The sequence below is a fragment of the Rhea pennata genome, chromosome 24 (genome assembly GCF_028389875.1).
Source record: "Rhea pennata isolate bPtePen1 chromosome 24, bPtePen1.pri, whole genome shotgun sequence".
In the NCBI taxonomy this organism is placed as follows: Eukaryota; Metazoa; Chordata; class Aves; order Rheiformes; family Rheidae; genus Rhea; species Rhea pennata.
This window is the reverse complement of record NC_084686.1, coordinates 7,361,362-7,373,471: the sequence shown is the minus strand read 5'-3', so window position 1 is coordinate 7,373,471 and position 12,110 is coordinate 7,361,362. Positions and strand designations below refer to the sequence as shown.

Below are 12,110 nucleotides of genomic sequence, written 5' to 3'. Positions count from 1 at the left end.
GTCGGGGTTAGCGTGCGCCCCGCGACGTCAGGGCGGCCGGCAGGGCCGGGTCCGGCCGCATCTCGCCCAGCGCCGCCGCGGAGGGGCTCCGCGGGGGCTCCGGATAGCCTCTCCCCACCGTGCTGCGCGACTGATGGCCAAAGGCCAGACACCTGCGGGGGAACGCGTACTAAATTATCATCATCCTCACTTCCTGCTTATTATTGCTAACTTTGGCTCCGGTGCCGGCGTTTGTCTTTTTTTAATTCTCTTTTTTTTTTTAACACAGTTTAATTCACAAAACTGGAAGCTACCTACGTGGTGAAAGAACAGCTAGCAGCCCTCGTTTTGCACTTGGAGCAACCCAGAAGCACACGCTTTGCAAGCTGCTGTGGCTGAGAAGCCTCAGCTCATCCGCGTGCGTCGGCGCACACCCTCTAACCAGGCATCCAAATCGTGCTGACGTCTCCTTGCAGCTGGCTGAAGCCAAGGAGGTGCGTGGAGCCCGTCTCTGCGACTCAGCTGGCGAACCACAGCCGCGGTGGCTCGGTCCCGCCTGTCCCCGGCCCCAGCCTGAAGCGAGCGTAACTGAGGCGCAGCGACCTGACCGCTGACTGTCTGCCTCTGCTCTGGGATGCGCGTTGGCAAGCTGTCTGTTCCCGAAACAAGGCAGACGCTGCAAAACGACGGGATGCAAAGGATTCACCAGGCCGGACCGGCTATTTCAACCTCGCACGGTCGTGTCTGAGAGCTGAGAGTTGCAGCCTAAGCACAGCGCTACCCATGAGCAACAGGTTTTTTTCTGCTTTGCACCTCGTGCGATAAACAATTGGGGGTTTTTTGTTTTGTTTTGTTTTTTGATCAAGACACCTAAGTCGCACTGGTTCTTGAGAACTGCTTTCACACCTCACTGAATATCATCTGCATTTTTCTCGGGATGCCCGACCATCTGAGGCTGCCAGCTAAGGGCCACGCGCTAACGCTCAAAGTGGCGTGCACTGTGCTCGCAGGAGAAGTGCTAAACCCATCCCGGCACCCGGGACAGGGCTCCACGCAAGAGGGAGTATCAACAAGATTGCCACAGAGCTTTAACGCAGCACCGGCGATCCCCTCCTGAGCCCTTTCCTGGGAAAGGGGAGCTGTCATCTCTAGCCCAGAGATTTACAGCAAAGGCTGTTTGCTTTTCTATTTATTTCTATCCCCCTGCACGTGCTGTGGCAAGAGGCGCTATGGGAAAAGTGTCCGTTGCACAAGGAGGGCTCAGAAACGCCGTGCAACTTGGGCAAGCAAAGCTTCTCGGAGCCGCGGCTCTGCAAGGCAGGTCCGGCTAAAAACACGCCTTAAACTTCGTCCCTCCTAAAAGCCAAAATGGATTTTGGGGGCAACCAGGCTCCAGTTAGAGGACAAAGAGATGCAGGAGGGATGGAGAAGACCAAGCCTGCTAGCAAAAACAGGTGAGAGCGGATTCTGTGCAGAGCAAAAACTTATGCTCTGGGAAAACAAGTACGCGAGGCTGGCAGCAGGAGGCAAGGTGGCTTCAGGAGGGAGCTCTGGCGCGCTTCGTCCAGGCTAATTTTAACAGAACTTCCACCACTTCCCATAGGAAACTACTTCACAGCCCAATACATCTCTCACTGTCAGCAAGTTTCCCCGATGTTCGGGCGATATTTTTCCTCTCTCCAGCTTCCTCAGACACAAGCCCCAGCAGCCGCTCTCCTCCCCTCGGAGGCCAGGAGGAGCCGCTCGGGAGCCTGCAGCCCACCTCCGTCCCGCGCTCGTTCTGCACGGCAGGTAACCCAAGGCTTGGGAAATGACTGCAGATTTACACCAAGATCATCAAGAACCGCAGCGCGCCGAGAGCTGCTAATTAATAAAAGCGGGATCCGAACCATTTGGTAAAATCCTTAATGACTTAACAGCTTGACTTCAGGCCTATTGTTTGCTATTATTATTTCAGTCTTATTGTGAAAACATGTGCGGGAGAAACGGCTTTTTTTTTTTTTTTTTTTAAGGGCTTAATCAAATACCAGCCAAAGCTATTAGACTCTTGGGTCATTTCTAAGCGAAATTAAAAATTTCACTTCGTCTCTCCTCCCAAGAGATTTTTTTTAACTAACTACCAAGTTTAGCATGAAAAGGGAAAGAGTACTTCCCCCCCCCCCGATGAACACATGCACCTTTGCAGAAGTTAGGAGGGAGTTTTAAAGAGTGTATTAAAGCAAGGCTAACTTCGCCTACTGTGTTTCTGAAGACCCCTCCCAGTATTCCCGTGAAGGATCTCAATGTTATGCTGTTTAAGAGAGGGGGGAAAGGGAGGCAGAGTGACACTGGAGGACTTCCCCGCGGCAGAGACAAGGCCAGCAGCCCCCTCCCCGTTTCCCGGTTTTCCCTCTCTTTCGGAAAAGCCCAGGGCTCAGATTGCTCCCCGGTTCCTGGGTCGCGGGGCCACGCTCAGCCTCTGCCCATCCCATATCCATCCGTCTGGCGTCTCAGGTAAAGCATCACATGAAGGTACCACAAACTGGGGCAGCCGCAAAGCAGGGTCCGGGCGCTTTCCTGCATCCCGACAAACCGAAGGAAGGGGCGCCACCGGCACCCCCGTCGCGGCACTGCCGTCCGCGCGAACCTGAAGGGTGGCTTTAACACCCACGTGCCTCCGAAGCAACCACCGTCGGTGGGCCGCGGCGTGGGGGCCGCTCGCCGACCCAAAGCTGCTCAGTGAGGGCCATTTTATTTTTGCATCGAGTAATAATTTATCATCTCCGAGGGGGTGGGGAGACTAGCTCATGGAAATGACATTCTTCCGCCAGGTTTTAACCCGTGAAATGCTGGCATTTTCCAGGCTGCCTGCCAATTTAAGTCCCAGGAGAAGCAGCATTTGTAGATCTGCTGGTACATTAAAAACTCATTTGGTTCATCAAACCCTGGCACCAAGTTTAAAATGAAAGGAGCATCCCTAATGCAGGGATACAGGCGGTGCAAAGGAGCGTGCTTCACTTGCTGCGCTTACAACACATGCTTTTTAACAGATCGCCCGCTTGCTGTCTCTGTTTCACATCATGGGAATTCACATTTATTATGATTTAGAAACTTTGCAGCTATCACAAAGATAATACCCAGTTTACTGAGGGGAAGCCAGGAAGGATGGTAAATAATGATGCTGTGATAAGCACAGCCAGAGCCCTTCTGCCCCCTCTGTAAATACTCAGGGCGATTAAATGGCTTGACGTAGAAAGTGAGGGAGAGAGGGAGCATCCGAGCCCCTCAGCCGCTATCTTAACGGCACGGCAGCAATTGCCGCTGGATTAGCGGCGTTTGAAGGAGGTTGTCTGCACTGGTTTGGGGACGCAGCGCGTCGCAGCCTGCTTTAGCACTGTGCCCTTGCTTTCCCCCGGGGCTGCCAGGTCTGAAGCAGATTTGGTGGTGCCTTAGGAGCCTTCCCACTTGGCCGGACCAGCTCTGTCTGGGCTTGATTACAGCGCTAGCGAGACAGCACCAGCATAGCAAAGGTTTGGGCCACCGGGTCCAAACATGCACACATGAGCCCTTGCTCCCTGAGCTTGGCAGCAAGCCGCTTTCTGATTAAGCCTTCTCCTTTACCCAACTCATTAGTCCATGCAAAAAAAAAAGAAAATAGCCATCACTTTTTAGGATTGAGCTAAAATAACGCCACCATCGCCAGCACTGTCAAAGCTATAGCAAACCAACATCTAGAGGTCGCACCGAGGACGCAGGTTTAGGTGAGAGGCTAAAGCAGAGCCACCGTGGCCATTAACTCCTGCCGCTCTCTCGGACCTCAGCAGCTATTTGCAGTTGCAGGAAGAAGTGAACGGGGAGGGGGGGGGGAAATGAGGTCACCTGCTGTTTCGCTCCTGCATTTCCCCTTGCAAAGGAACAGGCTTCAAGCCCATCATCACGGACAAGACCCTCAGGTGGGGCAAAGCAGAGCGGGGAAGAACCGGATACGTTTCTCGTTATGCGGTGAGAGATGGGCTGCCCCGGAGCAGCCAGCTCCGCTGGCGCCCTGAAAATCCCGCCGGGCACCTCTCGTCACCCTTGGGTATCCGCACGGCTTTAGCGAGCTCGATCACGCTTAGTTTTCTCTGTGCCTCAGCTTGCCAGATGTGCAAAGGGGGCAACAGCCCCGGGGTGCCGGTGCCTCTGAGGGCCCGTGGCACCCTGAAGCACAGCAGTGGGGCTGAGGGCAGGTGACCCAGAAATACCGATGCACAGATGTGCACAGATGTTGGATGCACGGCCGACTTCCCTAAAAAACAAAGCCACCGGATAAGCACTGCCGTTCCCCGCTGCGCCAGGTGAAAATGTCTGGGTAGCCCAAAATATCTGGCTTGCCAGAGAATTGTTTACATGACATTCAGGGGCAAGATAAAAACCAGCAGAATTAGAGGCAGCCCGAGCAGCCTGTAACCAGGAAACCACGCCGGAGCCAGCCCACAGCCCCCAAAGGTGTCAGTTGACAGCACTGCATGGGAAGTCGATGGTAACTGCAATACCAAACGAGTGGCCGCATGCAAAGCAATAATTTAGAGGCTAATAGGAACGGGGGAGGCCTTCGCTGTGCCTCTCGGGGACTCTCAGCTCCCGCTGGCTTTGTGGGCTGGCTGAGAGAAGCAGGATCGTGCCCTTCCCAGGGAACGGCAACGGCGTATCCGCAGATCCCTGCAGCTGCTACACGTCAGGGCTCCCGGCTCCAGCTGCTCCCAAAAGCAAACGCTGGCCCAGGTGGCATTTTCTGCCCTTTGGAGGATACTGTTGCTATTAAAAACATGCGGCGGTGCAGAAACGAGCCCCTTGCAAGCAGCCCTCCAAAGCAGAGCTCAGCGCTGGGGCGCAGGGCTGCATGAGCATCTGAGCCCGGGCGCTACACTTCTCCCCTGGCCTCACAGCAAAACCAGAGCAGCCAGCATCGAAAAACAGGCAAGTCGAAAAACAAAGTGAACTGCAAACTGTAGTAACTCCTGGAAGCAGCCCGCTACCCCTAAGTGAGGAAAACAACAGGGGTCCCCTGAACATGCACATAAACTTCATGTGCCCTGCAGAAACCGGGCATTTTTAGGGGGAAGCATCAGCTCGGATAGTTACACAGTCCCGCTGCACTACTAGCAAACCCACGAAGTGATGACGGAGTGAAACCGTTATTGGGGAGAGCAAACGGAAATCATCAGCAAAGCAAAAAATCTCAGATGTCCTGAAAACGAGCGCAGGTACCTACAGCCCACAGCAAGAGTTTTAAGAGAGCCTCTCCCCGCCGTCACTTACTACTTCTCTGAGAGACCGGGGAAGAAGGTTACGTCCTCCACGGCTTGCCACACTTGTCTCCGATCTCTTCCCAACTACCTGGCGCTGTCCTCTGCGCTGGAGCGGGAGGCGATGGAAATACCACGGTGTTTGCGGCAGGGCCGCCTATCCAAAGGGAGGGGGAGTGGTCAGCCCCGCATCCAGGGCGGTGGGAGAGGCGAGCCGGGAGCGCCGCTGCCCGCCGCCGCCGCCGGCCGGGCCGAGCCACCGCGGAGGCGGCGGCGGCGGCGCGGCCCCCCGGGGCAGGACGGAGAGCCCTCGGCGAGCGCCCCGGGACCCCCCGCGGGCGGCTCCCGCGTCCCGGTGGGCGGCTTCTCGATCGTTTCCGTTTTGCCCGCGCCGGCCGGCTGCGCCCCGCGATGTCCTTACGAAGCGGGAATCGTTCCTGCGGTCGGGGCGAGGGTTGGGCGGCCGCAGCCTGAGCCCCGATCCCTTCGTGCCGGCTCACCCCGGAGCTGCCCGACGCCAGAAACTGCTGTTTCTTCCCCCAAAAGTCCCCGGGGCACCTGGGCGCGTGCCACCCGCCCGCGTGTCCCAGGGTCTGCCGGCGCCGGGAGCTTTTCCATGCCTCCGTCGCCTCTAAGCGCCGCGGGCAGGATGCGGCCGCCAGGCTGCCCCGCTCCCGCAGGCAGCGGGAGCCCCTCGCAGCTGCCTCGCTCCACGGCTATCGCTGGAAAAGGCCCAGGCGGTGCCGGGAGAGCAGGGCCTGGGGCTGCCCTCTCCTAGCGCCTCCGCGGCGGCCCCCTCTCCGGCCTCCGCAGCCCTCGCGGCCAGGCCAGGGACCTCTCCGGCCCGGGCGCTGCCCCCAGGGCCCCGACACCGGAGCGAGCGCCCGGCTCGCCTCTCCTGCTCTCCCTGCCAGCCGGGCTGCTTTTTCCTCCAGGAGAGGGCTCCAGGCGGAAAATCGGCTCAGGCTGGAGACCCGGAGCCGAGTCACGACAGCCACGGCCGCGTGAGCCGATCCCTGGGAGCGGCGGCCGGGAGCAGGGGCGAAGCGCCGGGGTCCCAGCCCCGCTCACGTCCCGCCGCCCAGCCGGCACATGGCAGTCAGCTGAGGCTCAGCGATTTCGTCGGCAGCTCTGAGAGCCGGAAAAAACAGGCGAGAGGCTGAGTTTCCACCTCGGTTTGCTCCTGCCTGCGAGCTCGGAGCTCCCTGCTTCGCTCTGGATGCCCGAGACCTGCAGCATACGGAGGCCAGCAGCCCTCTCCGGGCTCTCGCTGTGCCCTCGGGGCTTACGTATGAGCTGCGTTGAGGCAACAAGTCTGTGCACAGAGAAAACGGCAGGCTGGGAACAGCTGCTCTGGTTTCTCCTGGAAATCCTGATAGCGAACCTCAGTGCAGCAGTGACAGTGGGGACAGAGCCATGGGATTCGGCCCTTATTACCTGGATGTAGTGACACAGTAATGCTCTCCTCGCCACAATATTTGCAGAAGCAGCCAGTTTGCAGCACCTGCACCATGCAAAAATGCAGATTGTACATCTAAGCATCATTGCTGCAAATCCTGGCTGAAGCGTTGGTCAGTCTAGGGAGAGAAATAACTCCTGGGGACCTCCTGGCCCAGTCCTAAAACTGGATACTCCCAGCCACACAGATAATTGCAAACTGCAGACCAAAACAGCATTTGCAGAAGCTATCAAGGGGACAATTTGTGCCAGCACCGGCTTCTATGGCATTGACTGCTACCAAATGCTTCCTAGAGAAATTAAGTATGCAAAACCGTAGTGCTCACAGGCATAGAGGACTGTTCTTCGCCTCCCAGCCCAGCAGCCACTAGTTGCTCGAATGCTTAGAGTGACAAATACAGAAGCAATATGTATGTGCATAAAACTATTAACAGGTACTTTGAGGATTTCCTCAAGCTCCTAAGTGAAAAATGAATTTCCATCTTAGCCCTTGCCTTAACTTAGAAACACACGGCAGCAGGTGGCACGAATATATGTTACCTGTTGAACTTGCAGCACAGATCCCGCTTGTAGCTATTTTAACTCAGGAAATTACTTACAGGGTTCCATCTTCTCAGGAAGATTTCCAGCCTTCTGGGCTTTGGTACAAAGGCTCGGTCACGTCTGAGAGCCAAAGGGAGGGAATTCATCCAGCAATCAGTTTTTATCTGGGCAACTCTTCCCCGAGGCTGCAGGGGAACCCCGCTGGCAGCTGCAAACAAGATGTTTTTTTCCCAGGGCTGGCGGGTTTGCTCTGGAGCAGACGGTTCTTTGGATGCCCTGAGCTCTGTATTAATAGCCTCTGTGCACGGCCGTCCAATTGACGGCGTGGCTGTAAAATGGAGAGGCTTCTGGTTTAGCTGTTCTCCGTGCCGCGGCACGGTGCCTGCAGCACGCGGACCACCTCGCTTGTCTCGGGCAGGGCAGGCACGGGGCGCCTGGTGTCACAGTCACTGGCACCGTGTCTGTCACCTAAGCCAGTCACTTCAGCTAGCAGCAAAAGGGTAGGCTATATTTAGGGTGCTTCGTGGAAGTTATCATTAAACTGCTGTGTATAAAGAAGGACTTTCAGTTCCAGATGGTTTGAGTTTTCTCTGTACTTGTAAAAAAATAAAATGATCCCATAATGCTTAATCAAAGTAGTTATTAATGGTTTTACCAAACCTGAAACATCTCGTGAATGTTTCACGGGCTGCGCGCTGGTCGGCTGTTTATATCACAGTGGCACATAGCGAGCTCGAACGACATCCGGGCTCCCCCTGGACGGTGCTGGGCACGTACGCCAGCAGAAGGAGCACCTTCTGCAGAGAGCGCAGGCATCTTCACCTGTCCCATTCCTGTATGACACTGGGAAAACAGAGTAAGAGCCGGTGAGGTCACCCTAGCACCTGATCCTGTCTGCTCTCCGTCGGTGTTACAGGGTGGCCCCAGCAGCAGGGAGCAAAGCAGGGAGCAAGCTGATTTGGAGGGCTGTAGCGATTCCCAGGTGCGATTTGCACTGGGAGAAGATGATACAGCCAGACCAAGGTATCGCCCTCTGCAAACTGCAGAACCTCTCATTACGTGATCGCGTGGAAGTGATCGCTGCTGAAGGTGAGCAGACTTGGCCTCCACGCCGCCCCCGTTCGACGCATCGGCAGCCAACGAAAGAAGGTGGATCCAGAGAGTGGACAGAGCCCAAAGAGAAACCCCCCCGGGCGCATAAGTGTTACGGCAGATTTACCCAGGCCACAGCAGCGTTCCCTCCAGAAGATGATGGCATGTCGCATGTGCCACAGCTGCTTCGGCAGTGGTCCATGAAGAGCCGCGCACATCTGGCCGCCAGGCGCGGAGGCTTTCCATCGCTGGCTAGCGAGAGTCGCCGGTGGAGCTCGTCCCTCCTGGCCCAGCAGGCGGGGAAGGGGACGGGGACCTGACCGGTCCTTACCGCCGGTGCCTCCGTGTGCGGGACCCGGGGACGTCAGCAAACCCCAGCGCAGTCGAGGAGAAACGTGTCCCCTAGAGCCCAAGGATGGGGCTGTGCCAGCCCCGGGTTGGATCCCCCGGTCCCAGGTACATGGGATGGGCACAGGACATCAGCTGAAAAGAAAGGCGATTCTGGGGGCACCCTGAACACTAAAGCTGCTCCACACATGACTTCTCTGACGCTACACTAGGTTAGAAGCTGCTACAGATAAATCTCCTTCATATGGACTAAGTTAACTGCTATAAACTTACTCATATGTGGTTCATCTTCCTTCTCTAAGGGCTGCAAGAACGGTGCAGCAAGCGGCTTTAAATAAGCCTGGGGTTTGAAGATGTTAGAGCAGTTCGGGTGTGATACGACGGGTGGAAAAATGCCTGCGTTCTACTCTGAGTTTTGGTTTTTAATACAGCCTCCCTCTCTACGTAGGACTGTAAATATATACATATACATACATATATATGTGCGTGTGATAAAACCAAAAATAGCACCAACTCCCGTCAAAATTTTCATTCTGGAAGAGGAAGTGAGAAATTTCCACTCAGCTCTCAGCATGATGTTAAGCAACGTCTCTAAGGAAGTTCTAGCCATAACATTACCAGTCTGAGCCCATTAGATGCAAATTTGCAAATTTTGCTGTGTAAGGGCAAACAATAACCAGTTTTCGACGGGCCGACGTGAAGATGGTCGTTCTGATCCCCTTTTTGCAGGTGCCTGCCCCACTCGCACAGCGCAAGGGTGTGCGGGAACTCCTGAAAGCCGTACTAAAAAGGTAAATCACTTACATTTGCGAAAATGCTAACTGGAAAACCAGTTACCATCTACCAGTTCTCATGTCAAGGAAAATTAGACCTGCTGGTGAGGGAGGATATCTTTTATTAGACCATCTGATATACTTAGCGAAAACAGACAGGGTTTCTTCATACATATCCCCCGCAAATCTGATAATTAAAATCCTTGTCCAAAATGATTTAATCTAGGACTAAAAAGCCAGATTTCAGAAGTGCTCTTTTCCCATTCAAGTGTATAAATAAAGATCAGATTTACAAAATGTTATCGACTAACAATTCCTGCTAGAACACATCTGGCCAGATTTCCAAAAGCATTCAGCAGCCAGTGAATTACTTGCTCTGTATTACTTAACTAACTAATAGCGGGGGGTGAAAAGAGAGATATTTTTATTTTCTTTTATCTGATAAAATATTCCCCTCATCTTGCTTTGGTGCAATGCAAAATGCTGATGAAAATGTTGACGTTTTTAAAAAGTCAACTGCTTCTCAAGGCAGTCCAAAAATACAGAAAATGAATTGAGATCGCTTAACCGCTTCCCTTTGCATCTCCTCTTAAAAAGAAAGATTAACACTGCAATGAAAATGTCTCATAAAAAAAGACAATCTGAAAATAATAACCAGCTTATTACGATTCAGCCGTGATGATAAGCAAATGATAAGTTGTTATTGCTGTTGCTGTTGACTCAGGACCCTGGTTGGAAGCTGAAACGCGGCTGCTCTATCTGACGGCCTTTTCCTTCGAAGGTGCTCTACACTGAATCAACAGGGAGGACCGAGAGCAGATGAAAGCGGCATAGGGATTATTTAGAGGCCAAAATAGATTCACCCGGCAATAGCACAGTGTGAAACTTGGTGCTGTTCTCTTTTATGTGTTGGGGTCTGCAAGGTACGCGGCCTTGCTCCGAGAGCAGCGTGCGGTGGCATTGGCCTCCTGGGTTGGGAAGACCTTCAAGCAGCACCTCCAAAAACTCTAGAGAAGGGCAGAGCGGTGGAAGGATCCCACTGTGCCCTTTGGGCACCACCGACCACGGGCAGCGGGGCTGAGCCTCCCTTCAAGGCATTGCCTGAACACCCGGTGCGAAGGGAGAGCCGGCCCCTCTTTTGGACCTGAATTGGGTTTCCATTTGTCTCCCCTCAAGGTGGTCTTCCTGATCCTGGCAGATCTTTTTTACCGCTGAGAGAGGAGCACCTAAGCAGCAGGGCAGCGCACAGCGTGTCCGTAAATCAGCAGTTAGCGCCGCTGCGTGATCCCAAGCCCGACGAAAGGAGCGGTTGGCTTCCCAGCCCCACTGTTTCCTGACTCATTGCTTGACTCAGACCCAGCACAGCAGATCCTTTGAAGTTCCCAGGCTCCCACTTTCATGGCTCACCTCTTTCCAGTGTCAGAAATGCCGCTCTGTGTGGGGTGAGGAGGAGGAAAAGCTCGAATGACGTAGGAATTAAGAGGGATTTCATTGCATTTGGGTTATATGGCTGGTTGACAGATCTGGGAAATTCTCTTTTTCTTGAGGCCTTTTTAGTTGTCAGATGGAGCATCTTGGTCTCCATCAGCTGACAAACACACAACAGAATTTACCAAAGTTTCAGTGGCTTTTACAATAATCTCTGGAGGCCCTAGCTGAAGTCTGCGCCCTCCAGGGTCCCGCGCTGTACAACGGTACAGCCAGAGACAGGCCGGGCCTCGGCAGTTACGTGCTCAGCAAGGCAAATACTATTATCCCGCATTTATGCTGGAGGAACCGTCACGCAGGGAAGTCCACGATGCGCCCAGGAGCCAAACGGTGACTGCAGGCACCGCAGCGTGGTGCTTTCATCACCCTGCTAAACCCACATAAAAATTTACAAATCTTCCAAAATCCTTCTGCCACTGGCATGCAGAGGGGGAATAAAAACGGTAGCAAAAAAGTGAGGCTCGGTTTTGTGGGAATGAGTTATGAACGTGTCCTTTACCTCTCTGCTTATCTTCCACGTGGTTCCAGGTCAAGGCAAAGTTTCTGTGCGACCAGATTAGGCTTTAGGAGCAGCTGGAGCTTCTCATAGGCAATCGCAGCGCTCCGTGCCGAGCGTGTTTGCCCAGATCCTCCTTCACGCGCTCCATCCGCTGGCGAGGGAGCCCGGGCGGCCGGGCGGGATAACAGGACGCAGGTGACGTCCCCGGGGAGGCGTGCTGCTCTCCTCCCCGAAGGATGCCGCCGGCTCCAGGAGGAGCAAAGGGAGAAAGGGGGTTTACAGCAGCAGGCTTGATGCCTGGCTGGCAGCGGAGGGCTTATTTATGGCCGGGGCTCTGGGTCGCGCCCGCTGGGTCCCACATGCGAAGTGAAAGTGGAAGTGCGTGGGTGGGAGGGGAAGCAGCAGCGTCGGCCGAGCCCGTTTCCACCCAGCCGGAGGCCGTGGGACGTTTTGCCTCTCCCCAGGCGGTTTCTCCCCGGCACCGCTGCAGCTCATCTGCGCTCTCCGGAGCCAGCTTGCGCGAGGCAGCGAGCGGGCACCGCGGGAGCCCCGGGGCAGTCTGCGAGGGGAGGCATCGCCCCGGGGGGGGGCGATGGGGATCCGCCCCGGCTGGCGTGGAGAGGAGGACCGGGGGGCCCCTCGCGGCCGTCACGGGGCCTCGTG

At 55.1% G+C, this 12,110-nt stretch overlaps 1 protein-coding gene across 1 annotated transcript in view; it reads right to left on the bottom strand.

Annotated features, from left to right (window-relative positions):
• Positions 1-5,340, bottom strand: part of ETS1 (ETS proto-oncogene 1, transcription factor) — a 73,790-nt gene extending 68,450 nt beyond the window's left edge. Inside the window, exon 1 of the mRNA XM_062594483.1 lies at positions 5,260-5,340. The gene's annotated coding sequence lies outside the window, so the exon portion shown is untranslated. The remainder of the gene's footprint in view (positions 1-5,259) is intronic.
• Positions 5,341-12,110: the final 6,770 nt, after the last annotated feature.